We start from the raw sequence: 21,700 nt of genomic DNA on the forward strand, positions 1-21,700 counted from the left end.
GCAATTGTGCATAATGCGCACACCAAGTATGTGAGAAGCATGCCCTATATCCTTCATCTCAAAGCTCTTCTCGAGTTGAGCCTCAAAGCATCCAACTTAGCATGAGCACTCCTAGCAATCAACATGTCATCAACATATAATACCAAAATAATAATGCTACCATCATGAGCCTTCTTCTTGTAATGACACGGATCCATATCACTTTGAGAATAACCCTGTGAATGCATAAAAGCATCAAACTTGTATATCATTTCCTATGTGTCCACTTAAGACTCTTCCTCAACTTGCACACTAGGTGTTTCCTGCCCTTTTTCACAAAGCCCTTAAGCTACATATAAATATCCTCATACATGTCCCTATGCAAGAAAGTCATCTTAACATCCATCCGGTGTATAAGTCCAGATCCATCTGCTCAACTGAGACCAAAACCAAGCAAAGGGTAGTCATCTTAACCACAAAGAAGAATATCTCATCAAAACCAATTCACTTTTTATGTTTAATACCCTTAGCAACTAAATGAGCCTTATATATTGGCCTACGGCGACATGGGATGCTCTTCAACTTGTACACCCACTTTCATTGCAATGCATGTTTTCCATTGGGCAATGGAACCAAATCCCAATATAATTCTTGTGAAGTGAATCAAACTCAAACTACATATCTCTCTACCAAGAGTGACTATTACATTTATGTATAGCCTCCTCGTAAGTAAGAGCTCATCAAAATTTGTCACTATGATATAATGCATCAACCAGGAGGATGTAAGCTCTAATATGAAGTGCACAAACCATAGAGTTTGGAGCTTCTATGGATGTAGCAATATAGGTTGAGAGAGAGAGACAATGACACAATATATGTGGGTACAAAGATTGTATCGCTAAGGTTTTAGATATGTGTGTGTGTGTGTGTGTGTGTGTGTGTGTGACATAGTATAGTGTCCTAATGGGTGGGCACAATGGCCCTTTATTCCCAGCAACCTCCCCCCTAAAGGCAACATGCCTAAAGATAGAGGAAAAGAATCAGCTAAGTCTAAGTATATACAAAGCTAAAAACCTATAGCTATCCAACTCCCATCATTTGCCACGGCAATGAGCAAACTGCTCTGTTGGAAGACCTTTGTGAGAAGGTCTGCAAGGTTATCATTAGTATGTACCTTGACTAGCTCAATTCTCTTATTGTCAAGTACTTCCCTGATAAAATGATACTTCATCTATATGTGTGTTGTATTTGTATGAAATATAGGATTCCTTACTAACATTATAACACTCTAACTGTCACAATGGAGGACATGAACCTCTATAATACCAAGCTATCCAACTAGATGTGAAAGCCATCAAGCCTCTTTACAAGCCTCAGTGGTGGCAACCACATACTCTGTCTTTGCAGTAGACAATGCAATGCACTTCTGCAGCTTGGATATCCAAGAGACTAATCTCCCTATGAAGGCAAATACATACCATGAAGTAGACTTCTTGCAATCCTCATATCCAGCATAGTTTACATCTGTAAAGTCAACGATAGATGCCTTCTACTTTCCAAAGTAGATGCACAAATCCTTTCTGCTCTTAAGGTATCTCGTGATACCTTTCACCACTTCCCAATGCTTCTTGCCAGGGTTTGCCATGTACTTGCCAACCACTCCCACTGCAAAGACAATGTCAGGACATGTAACAACCATAGCATACATCAAGCTACCAACAGCTGAAGCACATGGAATCTTGGTCATTTTAGCCTTCTCATTATCAAATGCAGGGTTGTCTTCTGCACCGAGTTTCACATATGGAGGCAATGGAACACCAATTGCTTTCCCCCCTCCATATTGAAACGCTTCAAAATCCGGATACATACTCCTGTTGGGACAAATAGAGAAGTCCCTTTGATCTATCCCTGAGTATTCGAATTCCAAGAATATGATTTGCATCACCAAGATTCTTCACATCAAAGTTGCCATCATGTGACTTTGCTTTAGAGAGTCCAAGGCACGAACATCTCTACCTGCAATTAGCATCTCATCGACATACAAGACCAAGATAATCAGGCAACCATTTGCTGCCTTCTTGGTGTATAAGCAATGATCCACTTGAATCCTGTGAAAGCCCTCAAACTATATAAATGTATCAAACTTATAATATCATTCTCGAGGTGTATGTTTTGGTCCATACAAACTCCTCTTGAGTTTACATACCATCTTCTCTTTGCCCTTTGCCACAAAACCCTCATGCTCCTACATATATATGTCATCATGCAAATCACCATGTAAGAATGTAATCTTTACATCCATCTGTATGAGTTCCATATCTTCAACTACAACCAAGCCCAATAGGTTCTCAAAATAATCATTTTGACCATAGGAGAGAAGATTTCATCAAAGTCAATCCCATGTTCCTGCTTGTATACCTTTGCAACCAACCATGCTTTGTACTTTGGCGAGGAATCGGAAGTGACATTCATATTATAAACCCTCTTGTATGGAAGAATATTTTGCTCTTTATGCAAATGCACCAAATCCCAAGTACTATTCTTTTCAAGAGATTCCATCTCTAACATCATAGCCTTAAACCACTTCTTGCTATCCGATATGTTCATTGCTTCCTCGAAGCATGATGGTTCACCACAATCAGACACCATGGCATGATTAGCATCATACTAAGCACTAGGAACAAACCTATCAGGTGGCCTCGAAGGTCGAGTCCACCTATGAAGCGAAGGTTTAACATTTGTGGGATATGGGGCGTGCATTTACAACTTGTTGTCTTGAAATTTTAGCATGTTGTCTTGCCACATCTAGTTGTCCCAACTACATGTTATCTTGTTGAGACTATGGTGCATCATGGGCAACACCTTGCTAACCATTTTCAGCATCACTTATTGCATTTTCAAGAGTATTTACAATAGGTATTCACTATTGTCCACTAGGCACAATCTACTGTCCAACATGTATATCTTCCATGCAAACAACCCTTCTAACATCCTCTACCTTTTTCGGGCTACTTATGCATGCAATCTTCACGGAAGATAGCATCATTGTTGCGTATTACTTTCCTTTTCTCGAGATCCCATCATGTGTCCCAATCGGCCATGCCACAAAGAAACACTTGGCTACTCGGTCACGTCAATAACATGGCCATGGGCACTCGATACATGTAACGAATACAAAGTATCACTCTTTGAACCTCTAGCAATGACCCTAGATCCCTTACAGATCTTCCATTTTCCATCACCAAAGGTGGTATGATAACCATCACTATCTAGTTGCCCTATGCTAATAAAACTCTTCTTACGCAAGGGTACATGCCTTACATTCTAAAGAGTAAAGATTGAACCATGCTAAAATAGCAATTGCACACTGTCAATGCCTACAATATCACATGCATAGTTGTCCCCCAAGTGGACAACACCATGTCTACCCCCGGTGTAATCGGAGAACCACTCACGGTGAGGAGTAAGATGAAATGGGGCACCTAAATCTAAGATCCAAGTATGCATGTCATCATATGTATCTGCTACCAAGGCATGTGCACTAAAGCAAGAAGAGACAAAGAGTATGTCATTACCACTATCGCTCTTGTGGATGAATACATTCACTTCTTCTATCTTGACACTGCTCTTCGTTCCTTGCTGACGATCCTTCTTCTCATCCTTGTTGTCATTGGTCTTCTTACCCTTCCCTTTCTCTTTCTTCCAGTTATAGGAGTCACGCTTGAAGTGACCCTTCTTGCTACAATGATGGCACTCTACATCTTTCCCACAAGATTTACTATGTCCTTTGCTTTCAGATTTCCCCTTCCATTGAGACATGCCTCTAGTATGCAAAGCACTAGAAGACTTGTTGGATACATTGTTTTGTCGATTCATCTCTTCCATAAACAGAGCACTCTCTACATTGGAATACATCAGCATAGCATTTGAGTTTCTCATGGCTATCCTAAAAGTATCCCAACTTTTAAGTAGAGTACATAACAAGAAAGTAGCCTTGAATGCATCATCAATATTGAACTTCAAGGCAACCAACTGGCTAAAAATGGAATTAAACTCATTGAGGTGTGCAAACATAGCTATACCCTCTTTCATGCGGAGATCCATTAATCTTTTCAGGTAGTAAACTTTACTTGTAGCACTCTTTCGAGCATACAACTCCTCAAGTCTCTTCCAAATGGCATAGGCAAGATCCAATCCTTCTATGTTAAACAACAAGGCATCAAAAACTAAAAGTTCAATGGTTGAACGAGCATTATTCCATGTCCTCTGGTCTTGCTCCCTTTGTCTTGATAGGCTTCACTTGCTTCTTCTACACCAAGATGTTACAGCACTGCTTTTGCCAAATTGCAAAGTTATATGCCCCTTCAAGCTTCTTGGTGTGCATAAGATGACTGTTATCACTATTGCTAGCCATGATTATAGCTCGAAATGACAAGAGAACAAGCCTAATTTGTCACACAAGAGGTGCAAAAAACCAACTTGTAGTACACTTCCAAAATCTCAATTCTGGTTTTTTACCGATCATATTTCAGCATGACATTGACATTTCAGACTAGTTGCATACATATAGACATCATCAAATAGTAGCAAACAAGTCTAGGTACAAACTGTTTGCAAATGGTATTTGTTGTTCACAGTATACAATAGCAAGATGTTTGCACAAATTGATCTGTTAATAGCTCACAAAATGAGGAATAACACATATCCAATCATTGCTCAAGCATGTGACCTTATGTTAATACCAAAACTACTCCTATGTGCTTCACTAAAAGCATACAACCCAGTCAAAATCACTTGCATATATAGTACCTATTGTCTACAATTTCTTACAACCAAGACAACCTTTTCTGAGCTTCAAATAAAGCATAAAACATCTCCAAAAACACTTCTAAGTGATTAGCATTCATAGTATGCATGTACATTATTTCATTAGTACTCGAGAGATGACCCCACTGCAATAGGCATACCATAAACATTTGCCAAGTGCATTCAACATTGTTATAAATGACAATAAAACTAAGTTTAATATTTGTTAAAACCACGGCAAATGCATCTTACATCCAAGGCATATCATCTCCTAATGTAGTAGCACCAATACGTGACCATTTGGGCATCCTGAGAAGTGCATGTGAGCTCAAACAATGAAGCATACGACTTCTCAGACTTGTCAATCATAGATTACTATTGTATACATCAATGAATTGACTATCAAATGAAGCTATTTTAGTGGCAAAATCGGCTCCAAATCAATCCCATAACATAGGTATAACATGTCTTAGCATTTAGGCATCAATTGGTGACCGATAGGCATCAAATGTCAATGCCAACAAGCATAACATCAAATGTTAATGTTGCTGTACTATTTTACACTATCTATGGACTATTATAACAATCCAAAACTGAAGCAAAACAATCCCGAATGTCCATTCCAGGAGAAGATCCAATGCATAGGCAGAAAACCAAGCATTTGAATCCTCATATGAACTGCCCAATGAAGCCTAAATGGAGCAGGAAAGCTTATAGAAACTAAATGTTTACTACAAATTGATTAATTTCTATCCACATGACTGCACTTGTAGGTCTGGGAAGACTAGGGATTGCTCTTGATGCTAAGAAAGGTGAGGAGGGTCCTCAAGAACCCAAACAAGCTCCCGATTGAAGCTCAAATGCAATGGCGTGACCAATGCTTCCCAATAAGCAAAGAGCAATGGCTGCCCTGCTATGAACTGAATGCAATGTCTTCTTCAAGAGACACAAATGCATTGCCTGCTCAAGCTCTTGCTCTAGAATGCCAAGCTCTGATACCAATTCGAAGTGCATGGACTACATAGTACAAAGCTTCTATGGATGCAGTAATGCAGGTTGAGAGAGAGAGAGACCATGACATAGTATATGTGGGTACAAAGATTGTATCGCTAAGGTTTTAGTAGGGTATATATATGCAAGACATAGTATAATGCCATAATGGCAGGCACAAGCACGTTTTCCCTTCGTTCCCAACATAATAAAGCATTTCAAGACTAACTGGGAGGCCTCTGTATCTTGTCCTTTGTATGCAACATCATGATCCTGCACAACAAGTAGATCCTGGGCCACTATATCACCAACAAAACTGCAAGCTATCTAAGTGGGATAGGCTATATGGTAACAAGAGGCTAATCTTGAAAGATCACCTTGTGCACCTCAATCACTAGCTATGGTTGCTTATAAATATTGCCCTCATGAAAGACAACATCATGGTTGTAGATAACCTTCTGAGCTTGCGAATCCCAAATGCAATAGCCCATGTCATCTACATCACCATATCTAAGAAATATGTATTTGATGGGCTTTGAATCCGACATGTTGCATTTGTCAGGCATTTGTATTTGGAAATATGGTTTCTCATATCCAAAGACTCACAAATTGGCATATGAGGGAGGTTTTCTAGACCATACATCATTTACAACTCTACCACTAAGAGCAATGCATGTGACTGTCTCAATCCAAAATGTATGTGGTAAGCTTGCTTGACTAAGCATACTATGGACTTTTTCTTGAATAGTCTTATTCATGTGCATTGCAACACCATTCTATAGTGGGATGTAAGGGGCAGTTAGTTGATGCCTAATATCTCTCTTATCACAAAATAGCTAAAAAACAAGTGATACATATTCACCCCCATCATTAGATCTTAGGTATTTTAGCCGATGCTCTCAACCATAGCAAAAAAATACTAACAAGTAGGCAAAACTTCTAACTTCTACTTTAAGGGATAGGTCCAAACTTTATGCAAATAATCATCGGTGAATGTAATGGAATACTTTGCACCACCCATGTGCATAGTGATCGACGTTTTATATAAGTTATAAGTATGTTTGCCATATAAACAATGATCACATAAATCAAAACATGAAAAAGTATAGGGATGAAAGGTTTTGCAAATGAGTCAAGACTTTTACTTCTTTTAGAGATATATGCACAAGATGTGATGCCAAAAGAGATACATGTGGAAGGTTAGTCATAGCCAAAACATGATCAATAATGCCATATAAGCACCTCTAGCCAAAATGAGGTTTCCATGAGTGATTTTCCATGTAGAATCACCAAAGAAAACATGATACCCAACATCATCTAACTATTCTATGGAGATATATCTTTTAGTCAAAGCCCGTACATATCATACATTATGCAAAACAAATGAAGTACCAATAGCAAATTGCAAACGAACATCATCGATGCCAACAATCTCATGAACATAAACAACTTCCAATCTCACAAAATCTATCATAGGATGATAGATATAGAACCAAGCATGATATAGGGACACATGAAAGGAAGCCCATGAATCAAGCAATTAGCACTAAGAGAAAGATAATTGAGTATCAGTCAATTGGACATTAAATAAAAGAAGCAACCAAAATGTATTATCAAAACTATACTCCAATGCATTTTTCTCCTCAATCTTGGTAGTAGACTTTGTGATGCTATGATGAGATTTTAAACCATGAGATGTAAGAGATGACTTGAGGCCATGAGATTTATTATAACTATGCTCATGATAACTAGACTTTGGCGTGCCCTGTTGTGCATCTCTGCCACAAATGGTCATTGCCATACCTACCATCATTATGGCCTCCAACAGTGAGCACATGAGAAGCACATGCTACATCAACCCTCTACATCGTTGAACTTAAAACCATCTACAGGAGCATCCGTGCTTATGGCAGTGTGAAAAGTATCCTAAGACTAAGAGAGAGTGACAAGTAAGAACACAACACTCACATTTTTCTTAAAGGTAATCCCTTGCGAAGTAAGTTGGCTGGAAATGGAATGAAACTCATTCAAATAAGAAGATATAGTAGTGCCTTCCTTTGTATGAAGATCCATGAGTTTCTTAATCCAATACAATTACAAAGCAAGGCTTTTCTTATCATAAAGATTATATATTTTCTCCCATAACTCCCAAGCACTAACTTCAATCTCAATGACATTAAAGTAGACTTGCTTTGACAAAGAAAAGATAATAGTGAACTTACATAACTCGTCATGATACAAAGCTCCCACTACCAAGGAAGTCCAGGTAGCAACTAGCTTGAAAATGCAAGTAGCACTGTGCAATAATGAGCATAAACCTCTAGGTACCAAGTATTGTTAGAGAACCAAAGTATGTTAGGTATGTAGATGAATCCTAACCAATAGGATAACCATCCACCACACTAACAACCCATTTTTTATAGGAGGAAGTGCCAAGGTATCAAATCAAATCTAAATTAGCCCACAATTATTAATGTTATCAAAGAGTGTATGCATAAACCAATGCACTCATAAGAGTCTCCCTTTGACTTGAGAGTCCAAGCTCTAAAAATAAAATGCCAAAGTGCTCTCATTGGAAGCAAACTAAAATAGCCTATGAGCAAACCAAGCTCAATACATAGAGCTCAAAGTATTTGAGAATCCAAGATATATCAAGCATATAGACCAGGAGCATATTCATCCAATAGGTAACCAAGCCTATAAGTGGAAAATCAAGGTATCAACCATTGAAGCAAATAGCCACTATGCAAAGTAACCAAGTCCATTTAAGTGGAAAATCAATGTATCAATCATCAAAGAAATAGCCATTGCAAAGTGTATATAACCAAGCTCAAGATCAAAGCTCAAAGCTCAGTGAGAGCATAACCATGCATATATATCAGTGGTAAGCATCCATATAACCAATTGACATCCCCAAGAGTTTATAGGCATCAAATACATAAGCATTCACTATGTATGCTTGTTGTTTGCAAGGTATAACACCAATAAACATTTCAAATGTTGAGCTAAATAAGTTGTAATCGATCAAGAAGCTTTTTTGAGCATGAATGCATCATTCGGCTATCATAAAATTTACCCCCCCATAAGCATCAATGGAGCATGAAATAATCAAATGTATTCTATCTCAAATAGTGAACAATAGTTTGCCATGAACAATAAATCAATGGCTAACTTCAAACTTGTCAAAATGATGCTCAAGATTCAAGCCAAACTATTCGAGAGCAAGGTGCCAATGTGTGCCAATGCCTAAACAAGAGCTAGAGATGAAGGTTGAGCTGGACAAATAATAGAAGATTAACCTAGATAGCAAGTGTAAAAATGTGAGCTATCCAAGAGGGTTTGATGGCTACTACTCTTCTTATTGTGCACTTAGGAAAGGTCAAATGATCCTAGGGAAAGGTATAGCTTGAGCCTCGAAGGTGTGGAAATGATCCAAGGAGGGATAGGATTGGTGCATACCTCAATGAGTGGCTACCATGAAAGTTGTGAATAAAGCTCTCTTCCCAAGCTAAAGTGAAGGTCCAGGAAGCTCCTTAAATGCTCGCTCTAATACCGGTTTGGAAGGAGGAAAAGATGAGCAAGAGTGAGAGCATAAGTGGAAGTAAGAAGCAAGAGATATGGATGTTGAAGCAAGAAGAGAGAGCATGACCGTATGTGAGAACTTCAACAATCACAATGTGCGACATGCCTTCCCTTATTCTATTGTCATAGTAAAGAATAAAGAATAAAGTGACAATGATGGCCAATCGCCACTTGCAATGTATAGGTATGCAGGTAGTAAGTTTAGGATAAATATAAGCGACTAGGCACAAGCAGCCTTTAACCCCCAACACTAAGATGGAAGAAATTGAACCATGTACCATAGCAAATTATAGACGCACTTTCCCATTTGAGCTAGCCCTCATTGACAAATACAAAGTAAATAAATCATCTATCTTCTATTAGGATAGCTTGTGGTCTACCACATGGCAAAATGTCTTTCGATTGTAATAGTTTGGAAACCTAAAGTTAGTTGAGGCCTGAGGATGAAATAGAGAGACAAAGGAACAATGGACAAGGTACCCTTTAGAAATGCTAAACATAGTCATACTTACTATTTTGAGGAACAAGATATTTGTAAACATATTACAAGCACACATTACAACTAGATGACTAACATCGTTTGTAATCCAAATTTAACAATCTCTAATCCAAGTGGCTATTACCTTTTACTTCCATTGATTGGTTGACACGTATATCTATAATATTTATCTAGAATTAGATAGCTACATGTATTTACAATAATTATTTATCCACAATTGGGTAGCAACATCATGGGCATGTATAAGTTTTCATAAGCCAATTTTAGCCATTATATAAATATAATTGCTTCTTTTACTTTGCTACATGTGTTTGCATGTAATAATCATCATTGCCTCCTCTTACTCATGCTTTAGATGATGTTTCCAATCCATTGATGTTTCACAAGTCACTAATAACCTATGTTTTCTTTGACTTGTCATTTCTTTCAAATTGTCAACCTAGTCAAAAGGCGTTAGATTTAGGGCTACAAGAATTGAAATCCAAAACTTGGAGAAAATGCTTGAGAGAGCACAACTCAAGGTGCACTAAGAGATATCGACTCGATATGCCCTAAAAGTGAATAGGCATATGTACAAGGCAAGGTGAAAAAATCAAAGATGAAAAAAGTGCCATGACAGTCCTAAGTGTGTTCATACACATCACTACAAAATATGGCAACACTTCCCCCCTTAGAAGTGATGTGATGAACAAGCTTTGAACTTCTCACAAGGCAAAGCCTTTGTGAAAAGATATACAAGGTTGTTTTGTGTTGGCACATAGGCCAAGATGATCTCTTCTACAAAGAGTCTCTTCTTGACATAATGATAGTGAACCTCAATGTTCTTAATGCATGCATGGAATAGTGGATTCTGTGCAATTGCTAATACTCTCTAACTATTAGTAAACATAGTAATGATAGATGACTATCTAATACCTAAATCAAGTAAGAGACAACTAAGCCAAACACATTCAGCAATAGCTATGAAAGCTACCATGTACTTAGCTTCACAACTAGAAGTGGCCATAATGGATTACATCTTGCTCAACCATGATATGCATGAGTTGCTAAGCATGAAGCAAAAATTACTCATAGATACATAAGTATGGAAATAACCAAAATTGAAAAAGCATCTAAATTTAGATGATAATGATTTTTCATTGGAATAAAATAGTCCAAGGTGATGAGTATCCCTCATATAGTGAAATATCCATGTCATTGCCTACCAATACTTAGTGCTTGGGCTATGCATGTTATGGATATGATCAAAATTACTGTAAAAACATGAATTTATAATGAAAAAATTTTGATTTTGCATATTTTGTGGATTTTTCTATTTGTCACATGATTTGTGGCTTGTTATGCATAGTGCTACATGTGATATTGGGCACATTATACATTGTAGATATATAGAAGAATACTAATGTGTTTTGTTTTGCGGTTAGGATCATTGGAATTAGATGGAGTTACATGGAAATAATATTCTAAGGAAGCATGCTATAATGTGTAGGAATTATTTATGGTTGTACTCTTCAAAGCATTGAATCATTGCATTTTTGGGAACTCATTAGCATAAGGATGTTGTATGCACCTACACAATTTATTTATTTGGATTCAACTATTTTGTAAGGCATACGAAGACTTGATTATTATTTTGTAAACTTTAATCTGGTTGCAAATTCTAGAGCCAATAGTAGTAGCAACATTTCATGAACCTTAACTACTGTCAGCAGCAGCTCCCTTTGACATTGAGCTTGTTCCTAGACATAGTTTTTACAAACTTGAATAACAACAACAATCTTGTGAACTAAAGTAGCCAAAGGGTCTTCAAGTCATCCAACACTCGAACATGCATTGGCGAGATGATTCCTAAGAGAACCATGCAACAAAACTAGCAAGTTAGTTTAAATGTGGAAGGAAGGGTTATTCATTCTAACATCTTGGAAGCATACAAATCTCACAAACAAGGGGAAATAGATATAAGTGGCAAACTAAGTCAAGATATTCAGTTCTACCCATTAAACCAACCACCATCTACCCATACAAACATAAGCACAGTCTAAATGGGTAGATCTCTAGGAGTCACCCTTAGGCTCCTTTTGCTAGGTGAAATCGCCAGTGGGGGCTTTAGATATAGATGCCAAGTTGATCAAATCAAAGGTGTTTTGAAAGCTTTACTATGCAGTCTTTTCCACCACCACCACCCCCATTTAATCGATCTAATGACACCTATCATCTACATGTACGACCATGTTCTAGTCCCCCATAAATGATATCTCATCCATGTTAATTAATTCCATTAGTCACAGAAATGATATCTCATCCACATTTCTTAGTCCCACTAGTCACATAAATGATATCTCATCCACATTTCTTAGTTTCACTGGTCACAACCATAATTCCTCTCTTTCATTACTATTATTGGGGGCATAAATATTAGCCATTACCAACCCTAAGTCATTAAAGGAAATTCTAATCCCCACATGGTCACCTGCTCCACCCATTACCCAAACCTTTGGTTTAAGAAAAGATTTATAGAATATTAAGGTACCCCCTCCCCCTAATTAGGGCATCAATGAAGAAATCGTAACCCAAAACCTTGAGATCACACTCTTGCCCACATTTCACTTTCTATAGATATAAAACATTAGGACAAAAGGTCCTACATAGTAGCTTGACCACGTCTTTCTTTCAAATGGAACATAGATCTTTGATGTTCCATAAGCAACATTTTAATTTATGTATGGCAAAATTAAGTATAATCTCTCAATACTTCTAATTGGGCGTATATATTTGTGAAGCACATCAAATTCCTTGCCATCTTCTTGAGAGATACTTTCGCTCCATTTTTCTCCTTACCTTCTCCTTCCTTTCCTTAGAGACCCACTCATTGGGCACTTTATTTTCTTTGTTTGTAGGATTCAATGAAGGAGGAGCATTTCCATCTTCATATTACAATAGGTAGCACATGGTAGATGTAGATGGCACCCTCAAGATAAGTGACTTAGGCCTAAGAATCTCATTAATCTTTGTCTTCCCCTTGGTTTCCCCAGCCATATCCTAACAATTCTCCTTGCGTGCGGTATCTTTCTTACCTTTCTCATTTGGACATTCCCTAGTAAAGCAGTCAACCTGATGACAAAGATAGCATGCATTTGGGAATGGCAAAAACTTGACTTTACATAATACTTTAGTACATCTTGGATCTTGTAGGTGCAAAACTTTGGGAGGCTCCACTCTTCTATCCTAAAGGATACAAACCCTCCAATCTCCCTTCTAGTTAGTGGGCAAAGGAGGGACCTACAAAACTTTACCTAGACCATTGGTAGTCTTTTGAATGTGAACATGGAAGATCAAGTGAAGGTCAAGGAAGGTGACCCAAACTTAAAAATCTGAAAGGAGTACCTCAAAGAGGCAAAAAACACGGTGTTAATGCCTCATACATAACTCTTACCTTCAAAATATAATAGCATATACAAGGACATTATTAGTTATTTGTTGGTTATATAGTGAAGTGTAAGCTAGATATTGACTTGATATTGATGTAGGTGCACACAAGACATCTTTACACTCTAATACTAAATGGACTATTATATATGTAACGTGTCTATGCCTATCAACTGTCCAAGCATGTTTTAATGGTCCATCGAGAAACGAATCTAAGCGTCGCTACCTAGCACTCCCATGGAATGTTTTGGGGTTTGTCACCTAGGGTTTTCCGGGTCTGCCTCGCAATGGAACGTTCGTAGACAAACCCACTAGGATTGACCTGAAATCTGGGTTTCTAGGGGTTCTAGCATTGGTTTTTGGACATTCTACTTTATGCAGAGACACGGTGGATGCACCGCTCAACCTCTCTACCCGTAGGGCATAGTCCCATTCCGGTTCCGTACAATGTGCCTTATAAAGAAGTCCATAACGCAAGGTGGACTGCACAAACCTAAATATACCTCTATGACTACATCCAAATGAGGCTTCCTAGGTGCCTACATAATTCGACTCACAAGCCCAACATCATAACTCAAGTCAAGCCTTGTGATGGTCATATAGATCAAGCTTTCTACTATACTCTTGAATATAGTAGGGTCTTTTATCTCATCCCATGTAATATTCCCGCCACAACACTTCATATCAAGAAACGAATTCAGGCTTGAGGTATTTTAAAAATTAATAGTCGAGCTATCACATAAGTGACTGCACGTAATTTTCTTAATATCGAGCATGAATCGGGTTCTAACCTATCAATACTTAAAGGTCGATGGTAAAACCTTATGAGAAGCCTCCCAATTCTTTGGGACCACTTTGTAGGAGAAACCCTTCAGGGGGTTCCACCCACCCCCTTCCCTCAATAGCTTTAGTTTTCTAATTAGGTCCTATCACATTTATGTGTGACATTCAAAATCAGCTTCATTAATTAGGCCTTTTAGGAAACTGGGTTCGTTCGCGTAACTTATAGCACAAACATGAAAACTGTGCAAGCACAAGTTCCTTAACTTATTTTTCAATTAATCTTTGTCTCCTGCCGATACAGGAGAAATTCTGTAACCCTTTTGTCCAACAGAAGTTCCCAGTCCAAATCACATTGCACCATAATTTCCATCCTTTATCTAGAATAGGATCTTCCAACGCCTCCAGACGTTGGGCTCACAACAGTTTATAACTTTGTTTCGGTCTAGGTAAGGGGTGTCCAGAGCTCCACTAACCCCAAGCGACCTAAGAGTGAGACACAACTTCCGTGGTTGGCCTTTTCACTACTCGACCTTCGGCTCATGAATCGAGCAGTGCCCTCTCAGGGTAATCTGCACTGTGATCTTGGAGATGATTCACCCGTGCAAAATATCATTCCTTAATTAATCCGATTAAGAATCAAGCACAATCAAGGCAATCAACCTAATGTTATCTTCCAAAAAAGCATTCCTTTATTCCCCATGGAAACTTGTCATCATTGACCCCTGCCATGCATTTACCATCAAACATAAGCACTTGGAATACTCATCCAAATCACATCCCAACCATTGGTTTAATGCAAGAAGCATTTATGACGTTGTTTTATCAATTAACAAAAATAATGGCATCCTTTTTCAAACATTGCATGAATAGTCGCGATAACCTTTCCAATCGTGTGTTTGCTCTCCCCCTTGGGATTGGGAGCAGTTCTATGTAAGATTTACCTACACACCCTTCTTTCCTGCATAAGGCATATGTTAAGGTTTCCGACTCTGTACAAGACATAAGTTCCATTGATCACTTACAATGATCGATAAGCTAGCCTTCTTCCCAACAAGTACAAAAACATCGGTCTTTCCTTTGACTTAGGATTTCCTAATCCCTAGAGCTCTCCACTTACCTTTGAAGCTTGGAACTGTAGTTTGTACCTAGCCCAATTTCTTGAATAGGATTGATAAATATAGTCGCTATTAGATGGATCTCAAGGCATCGTAGTTTTAATCCTAATGATTGTTGTTTGTACTAGCTTCGTATAACTTCAAAATCCCAATGAACTAATAGCTCATGATATTAATAAGACTTTAAAGCAAGATCAATTTGTGTACCTTTGATGTATGTTTCATATAATCTTTCCCATGCAAGTACCATCTACGTGCATAACCCTTAAATAACCTTAATGTTCTTTATGCCACGTATGACTTCGTTGCATAGCATTGGGATGCAAAGTATTTGAGTACATTGGTTTGTGCAAACCTCAATGCATCATATGCATAAATCTATGCAAGGTCATCTATGCTTGCGGAAAAAATTAACCTATGATCCCTTATGAGTTTGTTAATTATCGAAAAAATCAATTCAAGCTAATTGTTGAATTCATGCGCATGCCTATGCCTCAATGAATAGCGAATATGGCAATTTATACCTGGATATTCGAATATGAATTATCCATACCCGACATTGTATTCATATTTGAAGAAACACCTTGGCCGATGGCTTCATTGTTAGATGCGGGATTACTCTTGATGCATGTCTCCCTTCGTTTTGGGGCCATACTTTCAGCCTATAAATCACTCTTTTTCTCACGTCAGAGAGATGGTGTGCCAGGTGATTCTTCTCAAAAGGACTAGACTCACGGGGAGACGAGGAGAAGAGCAACGCATGTGGTCACCCTCTAAGGAGGGGAAGAGAAGGGAACCTTCTTAAGGGTTCTCTCTCTCTCTCTCTCTCTCTCTCTCTCTCTCTCTCTCTCTCTCTCTCTCTCTCGGTAGCATCGAGGCCCTTCCTCTTCTTGTTCTTCTTATTCTCCTCTTCTTACCTCTCTTTCTTCTTCCTCTGCCTTCTTCCTCTTCCTTCTCTTCTTCTTCTCCTCTCTTCTCACTTCTCTTTCTTCTTCTTCTTCTCCTCTTTCTCTCCCTCTCTCTTCCTCTCCCTCTTTGTCACCCTCTTTCTCTCTCTCTCTCTCTCTCTCTCTCTCTCCCTCTCTCTCTCACTCTCTTACAGGCCGTCAGTAAGGGGGGGAAGAGGTGGTACTTCCCTCCTCTCCTTCTCTCTCTCTCTCTCTCTTTCTCTCCCTTAGCGTGTTGCTAAGCACCCATACCCCTTCCTCTTCTTTTTATTCCAAGGGGGGGCGTTATATAGGGGAGAGGAGGGTAATATTGGGTGATAAGGGGGGCAAGAAATGTGGAGTGGTGGTGGTAACCACCACCAATCTTGCATGGCGGTGAGGGATTTTTGGAGCCTCGCAGCTGGGCTGTTATGCCCAAGAAGGGGGGGGTGTTTCGCCACGTGACCTCCCCCTCCATTAATGACATCATCAACTTCGTCTTCTCCATCGTCGCCATCTTCTTCCTCTCGACGTCATCTCGGCTCCACGTTGCATCATTGTTGTCTTCCCTCCCCTCGCCACCTGTTCTGCGGCGGTTGGGGGGAGATGGGATAAAAAAATTTCAATTAAATTATTAAAAGGGGGTTTACTGGTTGCCGATGGGGAATCGGGATATTACAATATACAAGCATATAATCAATTCGTATTTGATAATATAGTGGAGTATAAGCTAGATGCTAACCTAATCTTGATGTGGAATGGACCTGAGACCTTTATATACTAAGTGTAACTCGGTTACCTGTCTCCTTAGACTTGTACTTCAATGTTACCTTTATAATTATTGACTAGTTAATATAGCTTTATATACTAATTGTAAATAGGTTTTGTATCTCCCTAAACTTCTACCTTAATGTTATTTTTACAATTCTTGACTAGTTAAAATAGTTTTGTCACATAACATCTTATTCGATTGACATAAGGTGGGGATGGTTGATTCATTTATCTTTTAATAATGTAATACCTTGAATTTCACAATACAACTACTCTAGCTTATTAAAACTACAGTTATCCTTCCCTTCAAAATATTGCCACTTGGTATTAAAAATAAGGTCAATTTGATATCATTCACAAAATTGTTGCTTAGATGAAATTTTCACTCATCATTTTGATTTTACCCATTGCAATTTGACAATTTTGGTATTATCTTTGTGATATAGAAGGTTTTAGATGGCCTTACTAGACATGATGAAATACTATGCTTTGTAAAAGTAGTTGATCATGGTTGTTCTAGTCCTTTTTCTTAAGAAAGTCCATATAAGCCTTTAGGATAGATTGTCTTTATTGTAACACATCCCTTAAAGGACCAACATGAGTCAATAAGGGCTCATTCCTTTTATTTTAAAAATAACATGGCATAGAGTTGACAATAAGTTTTTGCCTTGAAGCCTTGTACGATAAGTAATGGTGACCTTCTTGAAGATCATCCATTAGAAATTTGGTGAAGTTAGGCCTAGTACTATGTTGATATCTAAACAAAAACCCACAACTACACTTTGCAAAACTTGTCACCTTGTCTAAGAGCCAACAATGAGGTAGGATGATCATGTCCCATTCAATTGAATGAGCTATGTTTTTTCAACCTATGGATGTCCTTAATCTAACAAGTCAAAGGTGGATAAATGTTTTTAATTCTAAACAAAATACTTTCTACAAAATTGTTAAGAGATGAGATCTTGAGAAGGTTCACTCAAAAATATGTAAGTATATCATGTAAGTTCTAAAAAAGGGACTTAATAATCAAGGTTTTAATACAATTTGTACAATAAAGAGGTACCATTTGAAAATATTGTTTGTAGTGGAATATAAACAAAGTGCATTTTATTCCTTAAAGACTCATAAATAAAAAGTTTTTTAATAGGCTTTGAAGACAAGCGATATGGAGCATGTACAAATAGTGAATCCCCACGATAGGATTCATGATAATGCATTAGTTGAGTTTCATTTAATTAGGTATTGTTTACTCTTGCCAATGTTCATCAAATCTCCAACAAAAGTGCTTGCATTTCTTAATCCACTCTCTTTTTTCATCATTCAAATGCACTGTCTATTCTTTAAGGATATGGACCACTTAAAAAACAACCATGCTAACTATCTCTTCTTTTTAGAAACTATGTATTTTCTTGCGAGTATGCAAGTGGGTTAGGTAAAGCTAGTCATCTGCTCCAATTTAGGTTTATCAAATTTATCAAAAATAGATATCATATTAGATTAATATAAAGAATAATGCCGCATATAACTTGGGGCACTTGCCAGTTCAAAAGAGAAGCTAATTTGGCATGCCACTTTATGTCTAATTTGCTAGTCATACAAGCAACATACTGATAATTCCATGCATTACTTTTAATCGATCCTCATTCCACTTCCTTGCTAATATTTTGGAAATGGAAAGGTTCCCAACCTCCCATAACTCTTGCAAAGTTATAATCCTTTGTGTATTTATTTCTCAGTTTCTAATCTCTTCCTATTCTAATTTCACCAAAAATACAAAGCAACAAGCTAAAATTACCATCAGCATTGACTCCTGTGTTTCTTGAAAAACTCCTCTAGGTTGCCCTGGTGTGCAACCATCCCATAGCATGTGCTTTATTATCTCCTTTTCACTGCAATGGAAAAGGCTCAATGATATTCCATGTTTCTCCATTAACTCATCTATAAGCAATGCTCTAGTGATCACCCTCCATAGAAAGGCTATCCTTGAGAGGGATCTTCAAGGACCATAGATCCCACATGATATTATTTAACATACCTATGAGATACCAACTCCCTAGAGTCTATTGATCCTACTAGACAACAACTCACTTTGACATAAGACCTTCTTAATCCTAATTGGTGCTTAGAGCTACAAGGACTTTCCTCCCATCCAATGTTATTGCAAGAATTTGAGGAGAGTCTCCTAGGTGAGGCTCCCAAGGAGGCTAATGATGTTATCTCCCACTAGATCCCAGGTAAGTTTATGTGATCTGGAGAGAGACTTCATTCTCAGATCCAAGTGGTCTAATTTTAGACACCCACCATCATCAAACCGATTCCCCATTTTGATGAAGCCTTTGCATGACAAGGAGGAGCCCCCTTCTTCCTAATGCTTCAACAGGTGGGGGGTCATGCCTCAAGGGATAGAATACATTGCTTTACCTTCTTAACCTTGTGTTTTGGTTTTCTATTGCTCTTTATGTATTCTCTGTTTTTAGATAATCTACCTTGCCTAGACTTCTGTCATTAACACAAGGGTGTCTTGGAAGAGTAATGATCTTGGTTTGACGAATAAAGACAAAAGCCAAACAATATCTATTAGAAGGTAAAACAAGATTATCATGGCAATACATAAAAGTATCAATGGCATCATATATCATGTAGACTAGAAGACTGAGAAGGTCTCATGTGTTCAAGAGGCTCAAGAAAATATTGAATATAGAACTTCTTACATGGCTATTAGCTTCTTTGGAGTCATTTTCTCATCATACCCTCAAATGCAATCTCTTTAGCATAATTTATCTAAATTTTAGTACTTGGATGGTGAATTTCTATCATGGGATGGTACTTCCTTTATTCTCTTAGCCTTACTAGTCTCTTGAGATCTCCCCCCTTCTATATAACTTGAGGACTTTGTTTCTTGCTATTGGAACTCTAATCATAATTGAAATTGTATTGATGGGGGGTGGTGGACATCATTTTGGTTGTAAGGGGTTGCTTTGTAAGTTTATGGAAATTTGGTCTTTAAGTGTTCAAAACATTGCTACAAAAAAAGTATCTACCATTCATGATCTTATTTATTTCTTAAAAGTAGGTTCAATAGTATACTAAGATGTTACATAAAGTTATTAACATGAAATAATATGAACTTTTGATAGGTTGATGGAGCTCGATAAATAAGATATTGATAGTCGATTTCTTGCAATTGTACAATAAAGAATTAGTGGCATCTTTATATGTTTAGAATATAAAACTTTTAATACTTGTCTAACAAAAGAAGATGTATGAGATAGAATATATTCTCTAAAAGAAATGCAATTATTCAACACCTCTGCTATCTTTTAGTATAGCTCGAAAAGATAAACTATGTTATTTGGCAAAGATACACTATATTCAATGCTTCTTCAAAAAATGGTCTCTTTTGAATCTAGATTGTGTAGTGATAGATAGCATAAATAACAAATGGCTGGCCACAAGAATATACTATCTTTAAAATATATATTTATTTATCGTCTCTTTTATTTTTCATGGATCAAAGCTCAAAAGGTAGGCTTATTTATCTCATCTAGAATTGTTTCATCCTTCGAAGTGCATCATAAAGAGGGTCATTAGAAAGCAAGAGGAACATAAGGTTTGTCACATTGATTGTGATTAAGACAAAGTCTCCTACATTGATTTTTTACAATATTGTGAAGTATCCACTTAGAGGTGAAGAGCCAAAGATGGCGATACATTCTTCTAGATATTGCTTGCTTAAGGACATGGAGAATGTCAAGGACATAAAGAAGGTAGTTGATATCAAAGCGGAGGTAGTTGCGGCAATGGTTCCACTTGATACAAAGTGGATATGGAAAAATTTAAAGCCCAAAACATAATTGAAGAAAGCCATGTGGATGAGGTTGAAGAGCTCCCCACAAACTAAATTCTACTTGCTTTGACAAGCTTTTTCATCAAGGATAGGGAGTACTTACTAGTGGCAAGTATGCAATATCTCTTCGATTTATGAGAAGATTATTGTTTGGTAATGATTGGAAAGGGTCATGCTGGTGTCGATGGAGGCATTGATGTTAAAAACGAGTCTAAGGAGGAATTGCTTAAACTAGATACTCAAACTTCATATGATAAGTTCATTGATGCATTCAGTGTCTTGTCTCTTTATATGAACAAAGCTAAAGAGGTAGAGAAAAAACAATTGATATTAGATGAGCATTACAACCAACATCAAGAGGGGCTTGGAATTTCCAACTTTGGAAAGGAACAAAGTAAACATGTGCAAATTAAAGATATCAAGGAGACAAAATTAGAAACCAATTGCAATATTAGATTGAGTGAAAATATAGTCATATCTACCATCACATCTACACTTTACTTATACTATTTTTTTCAAAAACTCTTCAATTTACAAGAAGAATATTGTTTGGTAATAATTGGAAAGGGTTGTGCTAGTGTTCATGGAGTCATTGATATTACAAATGAGGTTGAGGAGAAATTGCTTGAACTAGATATGCAAACTTCATAAGATAAGTTAATTGATGCATTTATGTCTTGTCTCTTTATATAAACAAAGCTAAAGAGATAGAGAAAAAATAATTGATATTAGATGAGACTTACAACTAGCTTCAAGAGGGGCTTAGCATTTCCAACCTTGGAAATGAACAAAGTAATCATGTACAAATTAAAGATATCAACGAGACAAAATTACAAAACCGACATGTCATGTTAGATTGACTAAAAATATAGTCATATCTACCTTCACATCTCCAGTTTATTTACATATACTATTTTTTCAAGTTAGTGATAGTAGCACATGATGAGAAACTCTTGGGAAAGGCCAAAGGATCAAG

This window comes from Lygodium microphyllum, chromosome 7, assembly GCF_053477565.2.
Source record: "Lygodium microphyllum isolate KBCC chromosome 7, Lygodium_microphyllum_v1.1.10, whole genome shotgun sequence".
Taxonomy (NCBI): domain Eukaryota; kingdom Viridiplantae; phylum Streptophyta; class Polypodiopsida; order Schizaeales; family Lygodiaceae; genus Lygodium; species Lygodium microphyllum.